Consider the following 27,360-nt stretch of genomic DNA (forward strand, 5'->3'; position numbering starts at 1 on the left):
TTATCTGATTATCGACCTTCAACACTAGCATCAAGTATAAAATATGTACTCTCTCACATCCTAGGACTAGAGCAACACAGTGTCACTATAGTACGCGCACCGTTTAGTGATACATGCACACCCTAGTGCTGAAGCGGTCGACCTCGGTTATCTTCGAGATTCGTATTGGCAACCTTTGAAACACAAACTATGAATCGCTTATGCATCGCTGTGCGACATCTGGCGTACACTTTACGTACTAGTACTGTTGTTGTTTACACAGCAAAGCCAAACTATAGAATTCACGCTAAGTACAAGATTCGCATCGAGAAATGTTACATGATGTATGTGTGACACAGTTGTTGGCGTAAGATAATAAATGTTTAGAAAATTCATATCAATCGATCATATTATCGATTCAATTCAGATTTCATTTCCATTCAGTTGGCAGTATAACCAGAACTGAGAGAGCTCCCTCATTACTCCTCAACCCCGTATAAAGTAATATCGCTAAAAGGTGCACGAACTATAGTCGCTCAAACATTATTTCTAATCCACGCAGTTTTGTTCTCCGCATGATGAAAGAACCTAACATTGCGGCGGCACTCATCAGCTTGGAGTTAGCAAAAGCCTTCGATAAAATAACTCATTCTTACCTATGGTCGCTTTTACATAAATTAGCCTTTCCTCACAGAATTATAACAACACTACAGAAGTTACACCACGGTGCAACATAAACATTTAACTTAATGGTTATCATAAAAGGAAATCAAGATCAGAAAGTCAATAGGGAAGGAATGTCCCCTCTGCGTCATTTTGTTTGCCTTGAGCATAGAGCCTTAACTCAAGTTGCCTTGGATTCAGCTTAGGACAGCTACAACCGAAGTGCAGTTGTGGGCCAGCTTGCCTCAGGAGAGGATGCAACGGCTTTGTGACACCTTTCCTAACCGAATTAGTGCATGCATCCGGCCTTGGGGGGTTCAACGTCATACTGATAAGTGAGCTTGTACTGGCAAGTTCTTTGTAAATTTGACTTGATTTTAAAATCACCTACCCTCTCAACACGTGAAGTTTCAATTCGTTTCCTCCTCTCTCCTGGCTGCTTCAGTACTTTCGTCAGGAGTTGTAATACTGTTTAACTGAGCTCGTTTTACTTCTCGCGCACTCACAACCTTCACGATTTTTAACATTCTCCAAGTTTTAGCGATATGGCTTCGAAACACACTATTCATTAGGGAGCCGTTTTACACGATATCAATACGGAGGCCAATTATCAAATATATATTTAAAAAAAAGCAAAAGCAAATTCATTTCCGTACAGGCCATGAAGGCCCTTGGAGGGGTAGATGGTAAAGGCTTCCACCATTCGTAACCTCGGCACGTAATGAGGTAGAGTGGTTAGCTCTACGCCCGGCCGCCTTTGCCCCCAATAATTAACCTGGTGCTCATTTTTGGTGTAGGCTGAGTGAACCTCAGGGCCATATGCACCTCCGGAAATGGAAATCTCGTTTCTTAAATTTTTACGACTTCCTGACGGGGATTCGAACCCACGTTCTTCCGGGCGAACCGAGCACGCCTTTACTGCCTCGGCCAGACACTCCTATATTCCAATAACTAAACATTAATTTTAATCGTATAGTTATTTTTCCTTTTAATTTGTACTTAGGCAGGTACGTATTAAAAAAAGTAGTTTGCATTAATATTGCTGTCATGTTGGTATTCAGTCGATTGGCAAATCCTTTAAGACTTCGAAAAAACCGCCGAGACAGTCTCTCTGAGGATATAAAACGTCAGCTGGAGAATGTCTCTCGCAATAATGAAAACTGCCTAACTCAGCTGTGACTGACAGTAGGCAAGGGGGCCTGTCATTATAATGAAAACTCTCCAACTGAACTGTGAAAGGCATCTGGCAAGGGGACTGCCCTAACCTGGTCTTCACATGAGATATGGTGTCGTGTTTCTCGGGTAACACTAAGCGCTATACATTTTTTATAAAATCTTACTCACAACTTTTTCACTTCATCTAGAATTCTACATACAGTGTAGAGTTCCGTAGCGAAGCACGAGTACTTCAGCTAATTTTCTATCAAATGTTTAAACCATAAATTTAATGTAAGCTAGCATATATCATTAATTAGCGGATCCTTTGAACATAGGTCCACGTACTTACTGAAACAGAACAGAGCTTAATATTTCACCGTAAATTTCCTTGTAATTGCAATAGTACTACAGGTTATTCAGTTTAAGATGTATAACTATTGTGAAAATAATAAAAATCACCTGAATCATCTGAATGAATCCATGTGAATCAGATTGTAATAAAGGCTTTAACATCTGAACATAGAAGGCCTATGCCTGCTGTCATCCCTTGATGGATATAGTTGTTTTGCATCCATCTCTTGGCACAGACCAGGGCAAAGTGTAGCTTCCACCGAAGTCCCAGTCTCATCCATGGCTGTGACAATATGGAAGCTGCTAAGGTATGGGTAGTGCTGAGTAATGACATTCAGAGCACGACTGAGTGTTACGAAAGGTGTTGCTCATAGGGTTAGTTGTGCTGCAACAGCACATTCTGGCCCAGTGACGAATGAAATGGCAAATTACCGCACTCTCATCTTGCCTACTATGCCTCATTTTTCTGCTACCATTGGTTTTTGCGGCTTCCTTATAACTGCATAACCTTTGGTGGTGCTATTTGAGGATCAACCAGCCTCTAGGCTGATGACCTAACAGACACATGACGATAAGATTGTAGGATGACTGTGAGGGGAATAAGAGGTTGCTCAGTTTGTTCTATTAACTTAATACTGCAAGTTTCGTCAACCAACTAGAAATAGTGTCAGAATTTTATTTCATTTCATTCGCCAAGATTTTTCATTTCAATTTTCTTAATGACCCAATAATTTTTCATATAATTTATAACTTCACGTCTATCTTAAATATGGGTGGAATGGTAATTTATTTTTCCCAGCCAATGCAAGTTACTTTTTCGGAATGGAATGTGGATAACTGTGATTCATGTTTAATTCAAAACTGTAGCACCAGTTTATTTTCAGTTTAGAATGAGGGAGTCGTCAATACATTATCAGCAGGGAAGGGGATCCGCAAGTGTCAAACGTTTGGAAACAGCAGGGAGAATGTAATATTAAAATGCCAAGCTTCATTCAATATCTTCCACCCAAAATTGTATTTCATAATGGGATATAGTAATATAAAATTCCAAGCTTAATTCAAGTTATTTTATATCCAAAAATATTTTCTCTTATAAATAAAATGCATAAATCTTACCTTACATGGGCAGTATTCATCCTCTGGAAAAATCGTCCAAATGTGTTCTGAAAATAAACAATTTATTTTAACACCAAAGTTACTGATACCAGAATATAAATAGCTATCCCGGACAAAAAATTTCAAATACTCATAATAACCAACTCTTTTTCAACATAAAATGTTGCCTTGTATAAGCTTAATCGTCTTATCTTTAAAAATATTCAGATGTAAATCACAAAATGAGCAGATAAATGGTTCCTTATACTTCTAGCCGATTGAAAGTCTATATAAATTTTAGTGTTGCACAACGGGTCGTCAAATTAAAAAAAATACGATTAAGGGAATTGCATTTTAATCAAGTGAAGTTAAAATATCTTTCAATCATCTGGTTGGGTAGATGTGTGTATATTTTGTAAACCAATTCTAAAAATGAGAAATTTTTGAACCTATTAACATTTTTTGTTTTTCTTTTCTTCACAGCATCTCGTCATCCTCTCGCTGTGTTCCCTTTTACGTTGTCCAGTCCAGCATGTACTTAGTTGGGTGGGCTTTACAGAAAATGTGTGAATTAAGGTTGTGAACTTAACACTCTCTTGAATGGTTCTTCATTAACGCCAATTTCATTTAGGTCTCCACTGATTTCTTTTAGCCAATTATTTTGATTTTTCACATATAAGTCTAAGTTTAAAATTTTCATTGTGGGCCTGATATTATCCGTTCTATATAAGTGACCATTAAGTTGTAATCGCCATTTATTGATGGTATCTGTGATTTTTTCTGTAACTTGATAGATTTCATGTGACTTCTTTTTCATCCAAATTCCATTTTCGCATGTGGGTCCGCAGATTTTTCGGAGGATTTTCCTTTCTTTTTTACCGATCATCTTTATTCGAGATTTGCCACCAATTGTAATAGTTTCAGATGCATAAAGTGCTTCTGTTTTAACTACTGGGTTGTAATGTCGTAATTTTTTCCTTTTTGATGTAGTCGATGTATTATTATTATTGATTTAAGCCCACTAATGAGCGCTGATGACTAGTTCTTCCTCGATGCTCTTCTTCGTTCCCAATATCTCTTGAGCCCTGCTGATAATTTCTCCTTTCTCTCCTGTGAAAGGGGCTTCCGACTTCTAGGGACTCTAGGTGGTGGGTCCAAGACTACCCCAGGGAGTATCCAATCTTCCGTCACCAATGGTGGCGCATTCAGGCTTTCGGATTCTGGGGAGCCTGACCTCATCGTGCGGGGAAAGTCGGAGTTCCCCAATATCACCAACCTATTGAGACCCAAAACTGTCACACACTTTGAAACCATCAATATTCAAACCCTCTGTAGTTGATGTAGTATTATATCTGTTCCAAGTAATTTTGTATACTCTTTTAAGTTTTTCAGTTCGTTGTTAGCTTGCTGATTTAACCCTCCTGGTTATTGTTACTATTCTTCTTCTTCTTAATATTATTGTACACACGTGTGCCAATGAACGTAATATTTTACCTTTGTAACTTAGGAATAAACAAATAATTCTAGTCTGGGTACCAAACTTAAGTAGTTCATCCCTGTTTTCCTAAAATTTTCGGCAAATTACTCAGAAAGTTGCTCACAATTTAACTGTACTGAGTTTTTTCCAAATATTTCTCCTTACAGTCTCTGTCCACTTCACTAACACCTATCGAAGTTTGAAGGGAAATATGTAACATATGTATCTACAATTGAGACAATATTCAATACTGACATAAAAAATGTATTTTGTCAACCGATACAAAAGAGTATTTCCATATCGTTCATGGAAATATGGTGGATGAGAGCAACAATTAAACTCAAGCTCGATTAAAATATTGAAGTTGGAATGCAATTGACATGAAGGTAGAATTAATGTTGAATGACTACCTTGTGGCAGTAAATTTTCATACAACCGCTTTCTTTAATTTTCTTCTGCGTCCTGTTTGTACAGCGTATATATACGCACCATGAAAATGGAATTTTTAATCACCATAGGTTAAGTTTGTGTTATCTTCAGTTTCGACTCACTAATTTATGACTCTTAGGTTCTTCAGTCTGCCGAAACTAATTTTGAATAAATAAATGTACAAAGTACCTTAAAAAGAAAGCATATGCTAACAGAATAATGAATGAAAAAGGAACAACTTAATTAAAGTAGAATTAACTGTTTCGTTCTTGAATTAACATCATCAGATTCTATCACAGCACACTCAAAAGTATTTAGCTCACAGAGTACCGGTATTACACCAACTTGCATTCTTCATTAAAGTAAGTTGCAAATTCCAAGTTTTTAAGGATTTAAACAGAATTTAAAAAAACTGTTTATACATTTCTAAATATTTTTGAGTGTGATTTGATAGAATCTGATGATGTTCTTTCAGGGAAAAAACGCGTCATTCTATTTTAATTGTCGTTTCTTTTTCAGGTTTAATTGTCTTACCATATGGCCCTTTTCAAGTAGTCTATACTTTTATTTATTCATAATAAAGTACTTAACAGTTATAAAAAAATATGAAATTAGTTCCACTTAATGGAAAGGTGGACAAAATTCATAAACACGCACTAACATTCGTAACATCCCTGCAGCAGCAAACGTAACAGCGAGGAACGACTTTTGACAGAATTTGGTCCAGTATTCTGTACAGTTCAATGATCAAAACACTTCTGATTAAGTTTATTCTAAGAAGAACGCGCGTTAATGACAGCATTTAAGCTTATAGAAGCTGACGTCTAAGAAATTATAGTTTAAAGACTTCGTAATAGATTTTTCCTCTCAAGACGACTCACTCAATGGAGAGCCACACTTTATCTAGTCGCACACTCGGAGACTGCGCTGAGTATAGCAGCAAAGAAAGATGAAGAGGAACCAACTTCTTCTTCAAGACCTTTTGAATAAAGCCAGGCCTTTGCTTTGAGACGTGTTATACAGACAGTAAGAGTAAATAAAATCAAATAAATAATACCACGTACCCAACTTGCTCGGTACCTGCAATTATTTCATTTATATCTTTAAAAATTTGATTTAGCCATTCACTCACAGCGTACATTACAGTAATAGTTCACCCTTTGAGCAATCATTTTACAACATTTAACTAAACTTCCTAATTACATGTGAGACACATTCATAATTTGATGGCTGTTTATGACATACTCGTACATTGGAATATGTAAATAAATCTATATGGTTTTATCACAGTTTTTCGAAGTCGATTGAGTTCGTGAAACGTAAGAATGGTTTTAAATATTTTTTGACTAACCTGCTTGTGCTCATTGGCCATGTCTCTGGACCTAAAATACCTTTAACTGAAATGTTTCTTTCTTTATTAATTAATTCACACTGAAATAATAAATGGTCCACTGTTTGATCATTGACGTTTCACAGATATATATCTAAAGTCTTGAAGCGATGAAAATAGGCTCTCATATATCCCCATGCCCCGTTACCACTACAGTGAAATATGGAAACACAAACCCCACGTCACAACAGCCCAGAGGGTTATGGCCTACCAAGCGACCGCAGCTCAGCTCGAAGGCTTGCAGATCATGAGGTGTCATGTGGTCAGCATGACGAATCCTCTCGGCCGTTATTCTTGGCTTTCTAGACCGCGGTCGCCTTCTCGCCGTCAGAGAGCTCCTCAATTGTAATCACGTAGGCAGAGTGGACCTCGAACCAGCCCTCAGATCCAGGTAAAAAATCCTTGACCTGGCCGGGAATCGAACTCGAAACTTCCGGGTAAAAGGCAGAAACGCTACCCCTACACTGCGAGGTGCGGTGATTATGGCGTTAAATCAATATCTTGGGAAACTCTGTCCTCCGCCCGTATACCATGTATGTATGTATGTATGTATGTATGTATGTATGTATATAAGTATGTATGCTTGTTTGTTGAGAACCGTTCCCGAAGGCTGGTTGGATCATCAACAGCTCTACCACCAGCTGTCATAGATAACCCAGGCATCACTGAAAATGCGTAGGCCTACTAGCGAAATGAGCAGCGAACTAGAGGTTCTCATTAAGCCAGAAGTTTGCCATACTACAGGTAGTGTATAGACATTTTAGATTTAAAAATACATTGTAGTACTCTGGTAGACTTCGAGAGAAACAATCCGAATTAATATAACCACCCAAACCTGTTCGACTGCTAAGAGTTAAAAAGTATATTGAGCGGTACCCTACTGCCAAGGACTACGTAAACAGAAAAACAAATCTGCGGGAGCTGTGTCTACGACCGCAGATCTTTCAGGCGCAGAATACGTCACCTGGGTATTGGGTGGGTGTTACAAATGATTGAAAACACAGAGTTGGAGCTATTTATTTTCTATCTGCTTTGTGAATGTTTTGAAGGTCCGCCTCTGTGGTGTAGTGGTTAGTGTGATTAGCTGCCACCCCTGGAGGCCCGGGTTGATTCCCGGCTCTGCCACGAAATTTGAAAAGTGGTACGAGGGCTGGAACGGGATCCACTCAGCCTTGGGAGGTCAACTGAGTAGAGGTGGGTTCGATTCCGACCTCAGCCATCCTAGAAGTGGTTTTCCGTGGTTCCCCCTTCTTCTCCAGGCAATTGCCAGGGTGGTCCCTGTCTTAAGGCCACGGCCGCTTCCTTCCCTCTTCCTTGTCTATCCCTCCCAATCTTCCCATCCCCCCACAAGGCCCCTGTTCAGCATAGCAAGTGAGGCCACCTGGGCGAGGTACTGGTCATCCTCCCCAGTTTTATCCTCCGACCCAGAGTCTGAAGCTCCAGGGCACTGCCTTGAGGCGGTAGAGGTGGGATCCCTCGTTGAGTCCGAGGGAAAAGCCGACCCTGGAGGGTAAACAGATAAAGAAGAAGAAGATATAGGCTTGCACTCATCGTCGGATATCTTGGTCTTGTTATATTCTCTTTGACTCATTCTTTATAACTTGTTTGCATTTGCTGCAGGCTTGTAACTTCTTTAAATTTAAATACTGAATTATTTCAGAAAATTTCTCAACTATTCCACAATTCATTCACCTTGTCAAGCTGATTGAATTCGGCAATGCAGCTCGGCTGTTTCATTCTCGTGTCATGTCCGTCCTGTTCTTTCCTGCAAATATAAGGCTATCATCTCCCTCCGTGGATCAGTGATAGTGTGTCGCCGTCTGGATCCCAAGATCGCAGAGGTAGTTCTGTTTCTAAAGGGCGGAAAGAAGTCCATTCGAGAATTCATGTCGTAGGATGTCGGCATGTAAAAGATCTTACATGTTTACCCGACAAAATTAATTAAAACTCAACCATAGATCATCCAAGAGAGAACCGATTTACTCTGCCATTTGATAGCTAAACGGAACTTGGAAATTGACGCGCAGGCAGCCTAGATGGCGTCCAATTACAATGCCAGCTCACTGTAGCTGTGACCATTTTTTTTCCTAGGGGCTTTACGTCGCACCGACACAGACAGGTCTTATGGCGACGATGGAATAGGAAAGGCCTAGGAGTTGGAAGGAAGCAGCCGTGGCCTTAATTAATTTTCAGCCCCAGCATTTGCCTGGTGTGAAAATGGGAAACCACGGAAAAACCTTTTCAGGGCTGCCGATAGTGGGATTCGAACCTACTATCTCTCGGATGCAAGCTCACGGCCACGCGCCTGTACACGCACGGCCAAATCGCCCGGTATGTGGCCATATTATTATTATTATTATTATTATTATTATTATTATTATTATTATTATTATTATTATTATTATTATTATTATTTTACGACTCCTTTGCTGAATAGACAGCGTTGAGGCCTTCAGTTCACCAGCCTCTGTGGTGTAGTGGTTAGTGTTAATAGCTGCCACCCCCGGAGGCCCGGGTTCGATTCCCGGCTCTGCCACGAAATTTAAAAAAGTGGCACGAGGGCTGGAACGGGGTCCACTCAGCCTCAGGAGGTCGAATGAGTAGAGGTGGGTTCGATTCTCACCTCAGCCACCCTGGAAGTGGTTTTCCGTGGTTTCTCACTTCTCTTCCAGGCAAATGCCGGAATGGTACCTAACTTAAGGCCACAGCCACGCGAGGTATTCGTGATCCTCCTCAGTTGTATCCCCGACCCAGAGTCTGAAGCTCCAAGACACTGCCCTTGAGGCGGTAGAGGTGGGATCCCTCCCTGAGTCCGAGGGAAGAACGGACCCTGGAGGGTAAACCGATTAAGAAGAAAAAGGGACCTTTGGTTCAGATGGTCCCAGATTCGATTCTCAGCCGGGTCGGTAATTTTAATCGCGTCTGAATAATTTTTCAGGCCCGGGGACTGGGTGTTTGTGTTTCATTCAGACAACACTCTACACTACCGACAACCACAGAAACACGCAATAGTGATTACATCCCTCCATAGAGGGTTGGCATCAGGAAGGGCAACCGGCCGTAAAACAGGGCCAAATCCACGTGAGCACCACAGTTCGCACCCACGACTCCAGAAGTCTGGGAAAAAGCGGTATAAGATTATTATTATTATTATTATTATTATTATTATTATTATTATTATTATTATTATTATTATTATTATCATCGGTCCATTTCAATATTTTATAGATTATCACCCATAATTCACGGATTTTAACCATTACGAGTGAAATTATCACGTATGCCATTGTAAAGTGTGTCATCCCATATTGATGAGGCGAGACCAAGCAAATTTCTCTCTAAATGTGTCGCTGATACTGCTAGTATATCTTAAACTAAATTGGAGGCTCACACAACCCAACTTTACTAAATGAACTGTTCAGTGCTACTTCCAGTTAAGTTACAACACAAAGAGAAACAGATCCACTCTGAGAGATGAGATCAAAAGGACTGCACAGTGCGAGCACAGAGCACTCTTGCATTACCTAGTCCTTTCTGTTTTGCTAGTTGCTTTAAGCCGCACCGACACAGATAGGTCTTATGGCGACGATGGGATAGGAAAGACCTAGGAGTTGGAAGGAAGCGGCCGTGGCCTTAATTAAGGTATAGTCCCAGCATTTGCCTGGTGTGAAAATGGGAAACCACAGAAAACCATCTTCAGGGCTGCCGACAGTGGGATTCGAACCCACTATCTCCCGAATGCAGTCCTTTCTTATAGGGAACCAAGTGGTATCTAGTTTCTAAATATCGACGACCTAGTTCTAATATCACGCATCTGACAAAGTTCTTCCTATCCATTATTCTCCTTAAGACTGGCCACGCCTCTCAGCTATGAACCTTAAATACATTATAAATACTCCACGCAAACATACATTCCTACAGTACGGTAGGGTGAGGTTCATTTTCCTTTTCACATACGAAAATGAACAGAACGAAAATTGTTCTGATGGACTGCATATCCATATACGGCTGGGAGGCAAGACCAGTCCTAAGGAAAATAATGGGTAAGAACAGCGTTGTCAGATACGTGGTATTAGCACTTCCTCTACCTCCTTTCCTACACTTGTGGAGTCGCAGGTGCGAACTGTGTCGCACTTGTGTATTTGACCCTGTTTTACGACCGGATGTCCTTCCTGACGCCAACCCTATGTGGAGGTATGTAATCATTATTGCGTGTTTCTGTGGAGGTTGGTAGTAAGTATAGTGTGTTGTTTGAGTATGAGGAGGAGAATGTTGGGACAAACACCCAGAAGAATTAATCAGACGCGATTAAAATTCCCGACCCGGTCGAGAATCGAACTTGAAACCTTCTGAACCGAAGGTCTCAACGCTGACCATTCAGCCAAGGAGTCGGACCATACGTGATGTTAGAACTAGGCCGTCGATATGCACTCCCAGCCAGTAGTCTAAAATTTACTTTGCCTGAACTTCAAGTAAGACCGATTAAGAAGGCTTCGATGTGGTGTGAGCATACTATGCAGGGTAGGACATAGAATAATTCTATAGGGCATTTTTGAAGAGTTATTTCGAGCTTACATATTTCTAATATGCTGGATATAGACCCTAATTTGTTTGCATTACGTCACAAGCAGAACACAGAAATTGAGTGTGCACCCTGGATAACAGTAGGAGACTATACTGAGAAACAACTTTTCTCGGGTTATGTATGCTTTAGCCAATCCTCTTCGGATAAACAATTCCAGTATTTTACATAAATACTAATTTATTTTTAACCTAAAACTGTTGATGCAGGTTGAGGTTACAGAAGTATGAAAGTAAATTATTAAACAACTTGAGGTGCTAAGGCAAATAAAGTAAGTGCCGAAAACAAGATACATTCAAGATTTTCACAATGAATGAAACTTCACAGCCTGTTTCAATGAACGAAGCCTCCATCTTGCTGTTAGGATAGGACATGTGCCAGCTGCCAAAGCCTGTCACATTCCCCTGGGGCAACGAGTATTGCCTGACAGATGAAATGAAATGATATTGGAGAGTGTTACTGGAATGTAATATGACACGGAAAACCGCAGTACCCGGAGAAAAACATGTCAAGATTTTTACAATATGATTATAAATATGAAAGTTCACTTTGAATGAATTAGAGCATGGCAGACAGACCTTGAAACATTTTGTAGTAACTAAGGTTTACAAGTTCCCCTCCAGAAATGTCTTTACAAACAACACATCTGCAGAATCCTAAGAAGGAAATAAATCTGCATGGATAGTTCGCGCTTTACCTGGGTAGAGTCAGGAATTAAATTCAAGTCAAATAAATTCCGAGTTTTATGTAAAGTTACCCGGTAATGTAAACTTTGCTACGGTAAAGTGCAGATTATCCAGTCTTCTGCTTAACCTGTAACATATACATGACACTGCAAATAAAATTGCCATCAATTGAGGTGTCAGACAAGGCTGTAGTACGTCTCCTACTTTATCATTATTATTATTATTATTATTGTTGTTGTTGTACCGGGAGGTACATCTCTACGCCGCGCGTTCAAAATGAGCGCCTAAAAGAACTCCTATATCTACCAAAAGGTGAAACCAATAAAACAAGTTAGAACTTTACTGTGAAGATGTCACCACTAAAATCTGATATAATTTTGTTATTGTGAAGTTTCCTGTACTGTGTGAATTTCTACTTGTTTTGTTTGCCATTCATCAAGAAGTTTGGACTTTCTTCAACAGATGTCACTGCTAAAAACTATGATCGTGCACTCTGGTGCGAAGTGAAAGAACTTGATTTAAAGAAGTTTTGTATTCATAAGTTTTTTTACGAAATGATGTTCATTTATTTTTGGGTTGGCAATATTGATCTTTTCTTTCCGCCAGTTTTGAATCTAGCCAATCCCAAATTTCTGTAATTAAATTTCAACCTATCACTGCCTTCTTCTTCGATTTTGTGTGTAACTTTTAAAACCAACAATAAATTGAGAGGGGGTGGCTGGTTTATTCGTGAAAGGTCTCGAACTTTCCCCGAGGGTTTATAAACTGCGGATTTTCACGTCTCTTGGCCAATTGATCGTCATCAAACCGCGTGTGTGTGTCAAGCAGGAGGCGGGAGGCGCCTCTTTCATCAGGAAGCAGTACACCGACAAGGTAATGGCCACTTAACATCTTTATTTCTTGCTAGCTTTGCAATTTAACCCGAGGGAGAGGTCCGAAACTTTAACTATGTAACCTACTTCTGAAAATGTAACTTCTGCTGGCTTATGTAATAACTTCATAAAAACTTTAACTGTATATCGGAGAGAGAGAGTGATGTACCCTCTCGAGCTCCCCTTCATATTGGTTTGAGGTGAATACGTTTCGTAATTGGTTTTCTTCCTTTCCGTAATGTCTTAATTTATTCTTCTACGAGTCACCTCCATAGTTTGGGAATAGCCCCTGTTTCACCGGCCTAGTGACCTTTAGGTTTTAAGTGCTCATATCCAGGAGTGCTAGCATTCGCCTCCTTTCATTTTGTGTTCGGGCCATTTATTTAACTGTTATTCCTTTTACACGAGGGCCATGTAGGTTGGGTACGAGATACCCCTGTTTCAATTTGTAAGTTGGGCCATGGAAGGCCAAAAGGTGTAAGATAATTTTGGTGTTGCCTTGAGTAGGCTTGAAAACTGAGAGCCTGTTAACTCCTTTTCAAGTAAGATTACTGTACTCCTCTTGGAGGCTAGATGTTGAATTTTGGGAGCAAGTGCTCCATGAATTTGGGGGATGTCTGCCCTTTGAACAAATTAGTTTCCCATTTTCACACCAGGCAAATGTTAGGGCTGTACCTTAATTAAGGCCACGGCCTATTCCTTCCTATTCCTATCCTATTCCTGTCCCATCGTCGTCATAAGACCTATTTGTGTCGGCCCGACGTAAAGCCACATGCAAATATATATATTGTTCATTAAATTTTTGAAAATGGCAGGCAAAACAATGTGAGTACGGCAAGCATATCAAGACACGTTATCTGACCGATTTATAACGAATGATGCGGAGCAGCGCGGGTCCTTTTATAATAATAATAATAATAATAATAATAATAATAATAATAATAATAATAATAATAATAATAATAATAATAATAATAATAATAATAATTGTTCCGGGGTTACCCATGAACGGAAAACCATGTTCAGGGCTGCCAAAAGTGGGGTCCGAACCCACTATCTCCCAAATACTGGACACTGGCTGCACTTAAGTGACTGCAGCTATCGATCTCGGTTTATAAACATTTAATTAATAAGAAGAGCTATATGGTATGGAGCAGTTCGTAGTCATTCTGAGGCCATCATGTCGTTTGTTTGGCATAAATCTATCCATATATATTCGCTTTTTATCCTTGACGTAGAGCTTGGTATTGTGTTATAGAAGGCAATGCTATTTTTAATCGCAGTTCTCCTATAGGTTAGTCTCGAAGGAACAGTTTTTGGTTTTTTTTTCTTTTTGTTTTTTTTTTCTGGTAGATAACTTTTTGAAGATACATGGCCTTAACTCTTTCTACTGTAGCTAGGTTATCCTTCAGTAGGTGCTTCCAAGTAATGTCCAAGGCGTACATCATGATGGGGTCTGTTTGTACGTAGACTTTTTTCTCTTAGCGGCAATTAAGTTATTAGGAATGCTCTGCCAACTCTTGAATATATTTGAAAGCTGGGAAAGGTTAGAGAATCACAGAGTATCTAGGAGGGAATAGAATTCTTCCGTGATCAAAGGAACTGTAAACTCTCTGATCTAACAGGTAGTAATCAAACATGGCTGTGTGCAATGACATTACTAAGTGTGATAATCACGTATATCAGAATATTGTCGCTTAGCAACCTGCTAAGTATATAATGTATTGCGGGTTAGGGTAAGCCTTCGCCTGAAATTATTGGAGTGATCATTTAATGATATGATTTTACGATTCCTCAAAGTAGGCTGAACTTAAGAGACCTATCAATGTCCCGTGATTCACCGGCAGGTAATTCCGGAGAGAAAAAACAAAAATGAAGCAGATCTTTCCAGTAGAATGGACGGACGGATTTGCCAAAGCTGTTTTAGTAAACTCTTTTAAAACATAGATTATTATTATTATTATTATTATTATTATTATTATTATTATTATTATTATTATTATTATTATTATTATTATTATTATTATTATTATTATTATTATTATTGTTACGGACTTTTCCGTGGTAGGTAGAGGTGAAAGAAGGTGCGGGTGTGAATGGGTTTCAAGCTACGAAATTATAGTGCAATGTAAAATTAATTTAAAATTTAACAAGGTTATATTTTCTTTTCGAAAACAAAGAAATAACAAGCATGGCAGGTACAAAGTAGCAATTCAAAAGGGGTTAGTTACAATATTTACAGAATTTGGGCTTCGCGCCCTGACTTCACAATGCTTGGGCAATCAGCTCAGTTTTACACCAAACACAAGTTTTAACAGAGGGGGAGAAAACCCCATTCATACCTAGGAGCCCTTGCTCCAAATTACACTGAAAAACCTCCATGAGGCATACAACCCAGAATTTTCAAAAGAGCCACTCGCTCTCAAAATTTAAGCCTCTCCCAGGCCACACCAAACTCCACCTTCAAGTTGTCCTCAACGGACATAAACACAGGGGTAAAATACCCAATCTACTGAGGTCTATTAAAAGAAAAGCAGGTTAATTAAATGACCTCTAAAATAACAATTTGAGAGGAGGCGAACTTGCACTCCTAATACACTTTGATTAAGACCTACTTGGCACTAGGCCGTTAATACAAGGGCTAATCCCATGCTAAAGAGGTGACTTAAGAAAAGAACAATTTGTTTTACATTAACGAAAAATAGGTTGGGAAAATAAGTTCACCTCAAGACAATGTGAGTGGGAGCTCGAGAGGGTTAGCACTCTCTATCCCAATATGTCGTTTTAAAAGAGAATATATGAAAGGAGTAGTTACATTTTAGGAGAAGGTTACATGGCTGAACGCTTAGAACCCGCCCCGAAAGTTAAACTGCTGAGCTAGCAAAGAAAGAAGTTATTAATCGGCCATTACCTTGTGTTGAACGGCTGGAGAAGAAAGAGGCGCTTCTCGCCCCCTGCAATGTACTTAACACACTGAAAGATGGAACAGAAGTGGCCGAGAGACCCAAAAATCAGCAGTTTAAATACTCTCGCGGAAGTTTCTAGGCGTTAGGGGAAAGAAAACACCCTCCCACAAACTCTTTATTGGATAGGACCCCGCAACAGATTCAAGTTGGGGGAAGATACATCTGATTGGATAGAAATTAATTGAAGAAATTCGGGATTGGATACATTCATAACAAGGGGAAGAAAGGGGTAAATATTGCCAACTTAAACAATGATAGAAAAAAATTTAACAAAGAACAAACTCTTGAAATTAAATTTTCTCCAAAAAATAGTTCTTTGACTCCGCACTAGGTTGCACTATTGTAGAACTTCAGTAGTGTCCTCTAGAAGAGTAAGTTCACACTTCTTACTTCAAGCGAAACAAAAACACATCAAAAATGACACAGTTCAAAAACTCAAAATTTTCCACGTGGTGACATCTTCTGAGACGGTAGAAAATTAATACTGTCAATAAAGTTCAGACTTCCTCCAGCAGAGGAGTTTCAACAGGCGCATATTTTAAATTAGCGGAGTGGAGGTGTACCGCCCGGTACAGACCTCCCCCCCCAAAAGTTCCTCCAGGGATGACACCTGAAATCAGTTTGAAACAAGGTCCAAGTTATGCTGTGGGTATGAAGATTGATTGCCAAAAAATTTATAAGAATTTCTTAATTTGGGTTGATTTGGTTTCAAAATTTGTTGTTGCAGATGAAGTAAAGTCTTTATATTTGTAGAAGTTGAATTTCTGAAGATAACCTTTTATACTTGAAAGTGAAGGAAAAAAATTTCAAAGTCCACCAAATATTGCAGTTGAATTCCCAAGTGTAGTCATTACTTATGGTATCTGTTCATGTAGTAGATGGTGATGAAGTGGGATTGCCAGACCGGCCGTTGCGGCTTGCGTCCAAAGGAGGCCGCTCGGACCCCTCAAGTACCCTGAGATACCGCTCGCCCGCACAATGAGGGGAGCAGAGGTGTTGAAGCACGCCGCGCCCGCGGTGAACATATACAGGCTGCGGGCAAGTAGCAGGTCGTGCGCCGCACATCAGCCTTGGCCGGGAGGAGAGCTCCGGCTCGCCGTGCACACGTCGTCCTCGCTGGGGCCGAGGGGGCCCGTCCTCAGCTCCAGTTGCTGCACGGCGCCGCGCGGCTGCGGGGGCACTGAAACATTAAAGCTTGGCGGCAGAATTGTGTTGGACCATCATCTTTTTTGAGGGTACAGGCTTGTGGAGAGGTTGAGGGGCCAGCGGCGTGCAAATATCCATGGCCTAAGTTAAGCCACAGTGTGTACTGAAGCAGGAGACGGGAGCGTGGTAATGGCCGAGGTAAGGACAGGATGGCAGTTTAACAATCGGGGAGGTTTACAAGAAATGCTTACCTATAAAATAAAATAGAAGGAGCAGAATGCCTTAAGAGTGGAACTCAAAAAAAAAATATATAACCTTCATATTCCTATCAAATTATATGAAGCAAGTTGACACAAAATTTACACCGGTTTCACCTGGGACAGGTGAACCCTAAATATCCTCTCGGTGGCTGGATTGCTTACTAACAATGTAACCGGTGTGAGAAAATCGAGAATGATGCATGGCCCATGAAATCTGGGGGCAAGCTTGCCCGCGGGAACAAAATTTTTGACCATAACCTGGTCACCTACCTTCAAAGGGGTGGGTCTCCGTCCACGATCATACCTTTCCCTAACCTTTTCATGAGACACTTTAAGATTGGCTTTAGCCTTCTTCCAAAGATCTTTAATGTTATCCGGATCTATTGTCTCGGGTAGAATGTCATTCAGAGACCAGAGGTTAGAGAGCGGCGAGTTGGGAACAAACTTGAACATCAAAGAAGCTGGAGTAAACTTGTGAGATTCATGAACCGCCGAATTCAAAGCAAAAGCTATCCAATGCAGGGACGTGTCCCACCTGGAATGATCTTCATGATGATAGGCAATAAGTGCTGACCTGAGATTACGGTTAACCCGTTCAGCCAGAGATGGTTGAGGGTAATAAGCAGAAGTAGTTACATGAGAGATTGATAAGTCAAAACAGAATTTACGAAATAAATTAGATGTAAAAGCCTTAGCATTATCAGATACAATATATTGACACGGACCAAAAGAAGCAAAAATAGAATTTAAGCAGGTAATGGTAGACTGAGCGGTAGCCAGCTTAGTCGGAAATAACCAAGAAAATCTGGTAAAACCATCTACGCACACAAAGATGAACTTGTTAGCATTACCCTTTGACTGGGGGAAGGGTCCTACATAATCGATATACAGACGTTCCATGGGGCGCGACGCTTGATGCGAAGACAAAAGGCCTACCTTGGTGGACATGGTGGGTTTACTGAGCAAACAAGATTTACAAGCTTTTACAAGTTCACGGATTTCACCGTCCATACCTTTCCAGATGAACATTTCACGAATCTTCTCACGAGTTTTAAAGATTCCAAGATGCCCTCCTAATGGGGTCTCATGATAATACTTGAAGATCATAGGTACAAGAACAGCTGGAACGACAACTTTCATCATCCTATCATGCCTCGATGGGCAACATAGAACACCATTCCTCAGAACATAAGGGACAACATGTTCCCCAGAAGAAAGGGTTTCCATTATCGGAGCCAGCGTCGGATCTTCACGTTGGTATTTCTCAATATCCCTAAAAAGCATGGGAGCATCTGTTAAGATGGCATTAACACCAGATAGTATGGACTCGGGAGGTGATGAACTGTCGACCGGTTCGTGGGTCTCGACGTCGTTATGAAACATACGACTGAGTCCATCAGCAACAACATTTTCGGTACCTCTGATATGTCTAACAGCAAACTGGAAGGCGGAAATACGAATAGCCCAGCGGGCTATACGACCAGTACGACGCGGCCTACCTAAGACCCAGCTTAATGCTTGATTATCTGTCTCCAGGTCGATTTTGACGTGTTCCAGATAGAGACGGAACTTTTCTAAGGCGAATAAGACTGCCAAACCTTCGAGCTCATAGATGGAATACTTGGCTTCTTGAGCCGACAAGGTCCTAGAGGCATAGGCGATAGGTCGCCTCCCTAGTTCAGTCTCTTGAAGAAGGACTGCAGCTACTGCTGACGACGACGCGTCGGTTTGGACGATGAATTTCTTCGAGAAATCAGGCATAGCAAGGACAGGGGCATTACAAAGCGCTAATTTAAGATCTTCAAAAGCGGCTTGTTGAGAAGGTCCCCACTCGAATTTGATACCTTTCCTACGAAGGAGGTTTAAGGGCGCCGCTCTATTAGCAAAGTTAGGAATGAACTTCCTGAAGAAATTCACCATACCAATGAACCTGGCGATACCTTTAATGTCCTTGGGAGGTTTAAAATCACGGATGGCCTGTGTTCTAGAATGATCGACTGCTACACCATCGGGTGACACAATATGCCCTAGGAATGACATAGAGGGCTTAGCAAAGACAACCTTGGACAACTTAACAGTTAACCCAGCCTTACGAAGGCGATCGAGAACTTCTCGCAAATGATCTAGATGTTCTTCAAAGGTCTCTGAAAATACGACAACATCATCTAAGTAGTGATATAAGTACTCGAATTTGATGTCGGAGAAGACCCTATCTAGTAGCCTAGTGAGCACAGCTGCCCCCGTGGGGAGCCCGAAAGGCACGCGGTTGTATTCATATAAATTCCAGTCCGTGGCAAACGCTGTAAGGTGTTTAGACTCTTCGGCAAGGGGAATTTGATTATAGGCCTGATTCAAGTCCAAGATAGTGAAGAACTTGGCCTTACGAAACCATGAAAAGCAAGAATGAAGGTCAGGAAGGGGCACAGATTGCAACACCACCTTCCGATTGAGAGCCCTGTAATCAATGACAGGCCTGAAGCCTCCTTGGGGTTTCGGGACTAGAAAAATAGGCGATGAATACGCCGACTTAGAGGGCCTAATAATACCATCCTTCAACATCTGATCGATAATTTCTTTCAGAGCCTTCATTTTAGGTGGAGATAGCCTATAAGGTGGAAAACGGACAGGAATCGAATCCGTGACCTCAATTTTGTATTCAATAAGGTCAGTAACACCAAGAGTATCAGAGAACACCTCTGGAAATGACTGACATAATTTACGAATACTATCAGCCTGCTCCTCAGGTAGATGTCTAAGGTCTAACAACATCTCATCCTGGGTAGGCGAAATAGATGAACATGACACAGAATTACACTTTAACAAGGGAATTTTACAATTGGACGCAAATTTGAATGTGCACGACTTACTCTGAAGATCGAGCACAAGACCAGTGTGAGAAATAAAGTCCGCTCCCAGTATGATGGGGCAAGACAGGTACTTAGCCACAAACAATTTAATTTTCCATGTAAATTTAAAAATACGAATTTTGACCAGTACGGAACCTAGAATTTCTAATGGAGATGAATTAGCCGAAACATATTGAATAGGAGATGAGACGTAGTCAGGTAGTTTACAAACAGCTTTCAATTTAGAATACCATTCAGCCGAAATAATCGAACAAACACTGCCTGAATCTAAGAGAGCTGTTATAGGCTCGTTATTTAACTCAATCTTAAGAAAAGGAACAGGTGCGGGGGTATCCGCCGCAATCCTAAGGCACTCTTTGGGGCATTCAAAAGATGTATTCGAAGACTTATCGTTCCCTGAATTCTCGACCTTTTTGCCAGGGGCTGAGCCTTGGGAACCAGAATTAGTTGACTCAGCCGCAGCCACTAGTCACTTTTGATTGTTGTTGGAAGTTACACCAGAAGTTGAGCAGGAGGGGGTGCTATTCGAATTGGGACAATTCTTTGCGATATGTGAGAAAGCCCCACATTTAAAACAGCCTTGTGATGAACCAGCTCCATTATTTGCCCTACTAGTTTTGATCAGAGGACACTTATTGCGCAGATGGTCAGGCGACCCGCAAGCATAACATTTACGGGGGGTGACTGATCGGCGAGGTGGAGGCCGAGTATTACTAATGGAAGGCGGGGGTTCTTTCGCGACACTCAAAGAATCGGCGTATCTAACTCCTTCCGCTGAGACGGCCAATGCTTCAAGTTCCGAGAAAGTTTGCGGGCACGCCGCGAAACACAAATATGACCTATAGGGAGGTGAAATTCCCTCTACAATAGCCTGTACAATCTGATCTTCAGGAAAATGAAGGGCAAACACCCTAGTGTAAAACTTAATGTCCTGTATGAAATCAGCCAAGTTTTCATCCAAGCGCTGTACACGATAATAGTACTTCTGAATAAGGGAGGACCTGGCCCTAGCAGGGATGAAGTTAGCTAGCAAATGGGCATGGAAATCCTCAATAGATGATTGCTCGGCAATGGCTCTTACGATTTTATCAGAGAGAATACCAATAGCATACGGATAGATAATTTGCAAGATTTGACATGGAGAAAGAGAAAAAACAAGGGCATGATCCTGAAATTCCACTAGAAATCTTAAAAATGAAATTACGTCACTGGTGGTATTAACGGAAAACTTAGATATACCTCTGAGCAACATTGCCAATGGATGAGGCAAGCTACTAAACCCGGGTGACATAGTAGGTAAAGGTTTCAATGGCAAGGAAGTTAATTCAGAACGGATGTTACTCAGCGATGCACGGCGTTCAGACTCGTTGTCCAATGGGGCAGGGATAGTTTGAGCAGCAACGGTTATTCTATTAACTTCTCCCTTGGGAGGCGCTTCCTCACTACCTGCATTTACTATGGTGGGTTGATCAGATTTGGGAGGAACTTCCCCAGTTAACAATTGAGTGACCTTACTAGATAATTCGGAAATATTTTCCAGGAGCGTACTAGCTTCCTTCCTCTGAACATCATTCAGTTTTAGAGACAACAGATCGTTAACCCTATTCGAAAAATGATATAGCCTGCCTTGCACACGCTTAATTTGATTAGGAGACGGATCATTTTCATCAAAAAAACTAACTACAGAAGCTAGCCCAGTAATATTCTCCGTGATCGTGGAAAGAGAGTCGTCAATTTCTTTCTCTCCCAAATTGGGGATGGAAATGGGCAAATCAAGGGACTCTCTAAGCTCGTTAGTGTCTATTGCAACCGTGCCTCCAGATTGCACATTTCTGATAGTTAATTCATAGATCAACTCCTCCTTACGCAAATAGTTAAGAAGGAGAACATCACGAGGGCCGGGCATGATGACAGACCAATTTTGAAAAGGTCAAAAAATTCCAGCAACTGAGAAAATGGTTAGAGTTCGGATCAAAACAATGTGTAGCCGTCAAAAGGGGCTAAATTGAGACCCATTCAACCACGCTCTGCTACCACTTGTTACGGACTTTTCCGTGGTAGGTAGAGGTGAAAGAAGGTGCGGGTGTGAATGGGTTTCAAGCTACGAAATTATAGTGCAATGTAAAATTAATTTAAAATTTAACAAGGTTATATTTTCTTTTCGAAAACAAAGAAATAACAAGCATGGCAGGTACAAAGTAGCAATTCAAAAGGGGTTAGTTACAATATTTACAGAATTTGGGCTTCGCGCCCTGACTTCACAATGCTTGGGCAATCAGCTCAGTTTTACACCAAACACAAGTTTTAACAGAGGGGGAGAAAACCCCATTCATACCTAGGAGCCCTTGCTCCAAATTACACTGAAAAACCTCCATGAGGCATACAACCCAGAATTTTCAAAAGAGCCACTCGCTCTCAAAATTTAAGCCTCTCCCAGGCCACACCAAACTCCACCTTCAAGTTGTCCTCAACGGACATAAACACAGGGGTAAAATACCCAATCTACTGAGGTCTATTAAAAGAAAAGCAGGTTAATTAAATGACCTCTAAAATAACAATTTGAGAGGAGGCGAACTTGCACTCCTAATACACTTTGATTAAGACCTACTTGGCACTAGGCCGTTAATACAAGGGCTAATCCCATGCTAAAGAGGTGACTTAAGAAAAGAACAATTTGTTTTACATTAACGAAAAATAGGTTGGGAAAATAAGTTCACCTCAAGACAATGTGAGTGGGAGCTCGAGAGGGTTAGCACTCTCTATCCCAATATGTCGTTTTAAAAGAGAATATATGAAAGGAGTAGTTACATTTTAGGAAAAGGTTACATGGCTGAACGCTTAGAACCCGCCCCGAAAGTTAAACTGCTGAGCTAGCAAAGAAAGAAGTTATTAATCGGCCATTACCTTGTGTTGAACGGCTGGAGAAGAAAGAGGCGCTTCTCGCCCCCTGCTATGTACTTAACACACTGAAAGATGGAACAGAAGTGGCCGAGAGACCCAAAAATCAGCAGTTTAAATACTCTCGCGGAAGTTTCTAGGCGTTGGGGGAAAGAAAACACCCTCCCACAAACTCTTTATTGGATAGGACCCCGCAACAGATTCAAGTTGGGGGAAGATACATCTGATTGGATAGAAATTAATTGAAGAAATTCGGGATTGGATACATTCATAACAAGGGGAAGAAAGGGGTAAATATTGCCAACTTAAACAATGATAGAAAAAAATTTAACAAAGAACAAACTCTTGAAATTAAATTTTCTCCAAAAAATAGTTCTTTGACTCCGCACTAGGTTGCACTATTGTAGAACTTCAGTAGTGTCCTCTAGAAGAGTAAGTTCACACTTCTTACTTCAAGCGAAACAAAAACACATCAAAAATGACACAGTTCAAAAACTCAAAATTTTCCACGTGGTGACATCTTCTGAGACGGTAGAAAATTAATACTGTCAATAAAGTTCAGACTTCCTCCAGCAGAGGAGTTTCAACAGGCGCACATTTTAAATTAGCGGAGTGGAGGTGTACCGCCCGGTACAATTATTATTATTATTACTATTATCTTTCTTTCTTTCTTTCTTTCTTTCTTTCTTTCTTTCTTTCTTTCTTCTTAATCTATTTACCCTCCAGGGTAGGTTTTTCCTCCGGAATCAGCGAGGAATCCCACCTCTACCACCTCAAGGGCAGTGTCCTGGAGCGTGAGACTTTGGGTCGGGGGATACAACTGGGAAGGATGGCCAGTACCTCCCCCAGGCGGCTTTACTTGCTATGGTGAACAGGGTTCTTGTGGGGGAGATGGCGAGATTGGGATAAAAAAAAGACTAAGAAGAGGGAAGGAAGCGACCGTGGCGTTAAGTTAGATGCCATCCCGGCCTTTACCTGGAGGAGAAGTGAGAAACCACGGAAAACCACTTCGAGGATGGCTAGGGAAGAAATCAAACCCCTCTCTACTCAGTTGACCTCTCGAGGCTGAGTGGACCCCGTTCCAGCCCTCGTAGCACTATTCAAATTTGGTGGCAGAGCCGGGAATCAAACCCGGGCCTCCTGGGGTGGCAGCTAATCACACTAACCACTACGCAACGGAGGCAGATATTATTATTATTATTATTATTATTATTATTATTATTATTATTATTATTATTATTATTATTATTATTATTATTATTATTATTATTATTATTTCCGATGAGGCCTGGTAAGGACCACGTGCCAATTTCAATTCATTTCTTCATACTTTCTTGTTTTCTCTTCCGCCCCTTCGACTATTTTTCATCCTTTCACTATACTGTTTCCTTCCGTCCTCGGATCACTTCGCACCAGGCTTATTGTTCAATCTTCCTTAGAATCCTTCCATACTCACTACCCTCCTTCTAAAAATTTCTCTGTCTATAGTTTCTTCTTCTCTTTCATTATTTCTTTCTAAATCTTTCTTTACATCGTGAATCCTACTAGTTATTGCCTTTTTGTCCCAAAGGTAGGCCCTACTTGAAAATCCCTTTTGTTAATCTGGATTTATCCATTCTGTAAATATGTCCGAAAAATTGCAATCTCCTTTTTCTTATGATTTCTGTTATGTTTTCTATGTTCCTGTATATTTCATCATTAAATCTTAATTTCCATACTTCTGTTGTTTTCACAGGGCCTCACAATTCTCCTTTCTAGTACCTTAAGTTTATCTGATCTATAGTTTAGTACCAGGCATTTACTTGCATGTAAGCATTCTGGTTTCACCACTGTAGTGTATTATTTTAAGAATTTTAGATAGACACTTATTATTATTATTATTATTATTATTATTATTATTATTATTATTATTATTATTACTATTATTATTATTATTATTATTATTATTATTATTATTATTATTATTATTATTATTATTATTATTATTATTATTATTATTATTATTATTATTATTATTTCGAAAGGGCCTTCTTGGGACCCTGCTTGTTCAACCGTTGAACTTGGATCTTTGACCGGTATTGTCACATCTTTTCGCGGCGTAGCTCCTTTCTTTCTTCTTACCAGGGGGTAACTTACTTATTCAGAGGTTTTTCTGAAAACCACGGACTTCCTTCAGAATTATCTCTCGGCCTTTCTTTTTTTTATTCTGTCAGCCCCAGTTCTATTATACTTTGTATTCGTCTCCGTCAGCCAGGTGGTACGGAATCTGTTGTTTCGCCAGAAAGTCAACAGGCGGTTGGTCAGTCTGATGGACTGCAATCTTGTCAGTTGAAAATAGAAAGCTACCCTTCTTTTCCTAGCAGAGTCACTGAGCCTCTGTAACTAGGAGTAGATCTCTGAATTGTGACGTATCCGGAATTCTCTGTCTTCCAGTACTGGAGCCAGGATAGTGTATATTAAATTCACATGTGTGATGAGCTGCTTCTTCAACGTATAAAATAATTCCTTCTTACATTATACTTAGAATTTACTTCAACTCGATAGAAACTGTTCTGTTGATCCTAGAATATCTCCGGAGTTCTACCTTCATCCCTTCAGCTGCATTCAGATTCATCCTTGTGCTAAAGTATAATAGTATTCTCCCCAGGAGACGATGAGCTGGAAGAATGGAATAAGAACCATTAATTCTTTCAAGAAAAAGGAAAGAAGCAACTCCCCTTGAGGCGAATACTCATCTGAAGTTAAACAAACACAAATGAGTATTGTAACTTGATGCTCGGGTAGACAGACGAGGATTTCAACTTAATTATGTTAGCGAAGTATTATTCTAATCCAAAATAACCTCACGGTCTGTTATTTATATATCTCCCTGCTCATGCATGTTGAGTTTTTCATGGAGAAAGACACATCGACGGTTTTCGGAGACGGAAGGATGGAAAAGGCCTGAGATTAACAAGGAATCGCCCGTGGTCTTCATTACAGTACAGTCCCACTACTTGTCTGCTGTGAAAATGGGAAACCAAGGAACTCCATCTTTAGGGCTGCCGACGGTAGAAAATGAACCCACCATCTTCCGAATACAACTTTTTATATTGATTGGGTTTCAACTGGTAGTGTTTCTTATTGCCTTAGTAGAGCTAGCGGCATTATGTCGTACTAATATAGTTTTTTCGGCGTAGGACTGGGAAGGAGGTGGCTTTGGCCTTAAATAAGGTATATCTTCGTCGATTGCCTAGTGTGAAAATGGGAAACCACGTAAACCCCATTTTCAGTGCTCCCGAAAGTGGGGTTCCAACTCACTGTTTATTTAATAGAAGTTTACAGCTTCCTGACGAGATTAACTTCTGTATGGAAGTAATAAATGGGAGACGAAGTGTATTGGTGTACAAAGGCAGGCACAGACATTAGAATAGATTTAAATGAATTACGCACTTCCAGGTACCTTAGGAACTTAAAACTTTCTACCAGAGAACCTAATCCCCATAAGATTTTTATAAAAAATGTAAAGTTCCCTGAGGTGTTTATAAGTTGGGACTCAGAAGAAGAGAAACAGCTTAAGTAACTAAGCGCAAGCATTTTCCCACCCAGTGGGAAACTCTTTTCAAAACAACGACCTATAGTTTCCATGGGATTAAAAGTTTCCTTAAAGTACAAATTACTTTCTACCGTAAAATCCCGAAAATTGTTTGATGTTAATTTTCGAGATATTAAGGACTCTAGGGTGAAAACTATTGATAAGTAAATGAAGTACAGTCTGCCTCTGTGGTGTAGTGCAGCTGATCACTTGCACATTCCTCGCCGTTCCTATCATCCTAACAAGCCCCCTATTCCTCAAAAAGGACTACAGTTATTGCATTTAGCACATGACCTGTATCATCACTACCTTCGAACTCGTGACCCTACCACTTTGACTCAACATCGCCGAACCTTACGACATGCCCGTTCCTATATCAAAGCTATTAAGCGAAAGCAATGGACTACAGCTTGTACTGAACTCTCCGACGAACAGAACTCTCGACGTTTATGGCAAACATTCAAACGTTTGACACAGCACACAAAATCCCACCCCACCTACCCCATTCATCATCTTCCGCACCCCCCTACTACTGATAAGGAAAAAGCTGATTTGTTTGCTGACCACTTTTCCAAAGTCTTCTCTCCCTCCTTCTCCCCTACACTCTACCATCCTGATGAGCCCATAATTAACCATTATAGTCATCCAGATCGTCCTGAACTTCAACCCTCCTTTCATCATTATCCTAATATTGATTATACTCACCCACTCAATTCCCCTATTACGCCTCATGAAATCCGCACTTTCCTTAAACATCGGAAAAATACTGCCCCCGGATCTGATTCCATAACCTACCGTCACATCCGTGAAGCTCCACCCATTCTCTTCGATCTCCTTAGTTCAGTCTATACTACTATGCTCTATACAGGTATTTATCCTTCTCATTGGGGTCGAGCTAACGTACTTCTCTTCCTCAAGCCTGGCAAACCTCCTTCCGATGTTTCTTCCTATAAGCCTATTAGTCTTT

This window comes from Anabrus simplex, chromosome 5 (assembly GCF_040414725.1).
Source record: "Anabrus simplex isolate iqAnaSimp1 chromosome 5, ASM4041472v1, whole genome shotgun sequence".
In the NCBI taxonomy this organism is placed as follows: domain Eukaryota; kingdom Metazoa; phylum Arthropoda; class Insecta; order Orthoptera; family Tettigoniidae; genus Anabrus; species Anabrus simplex.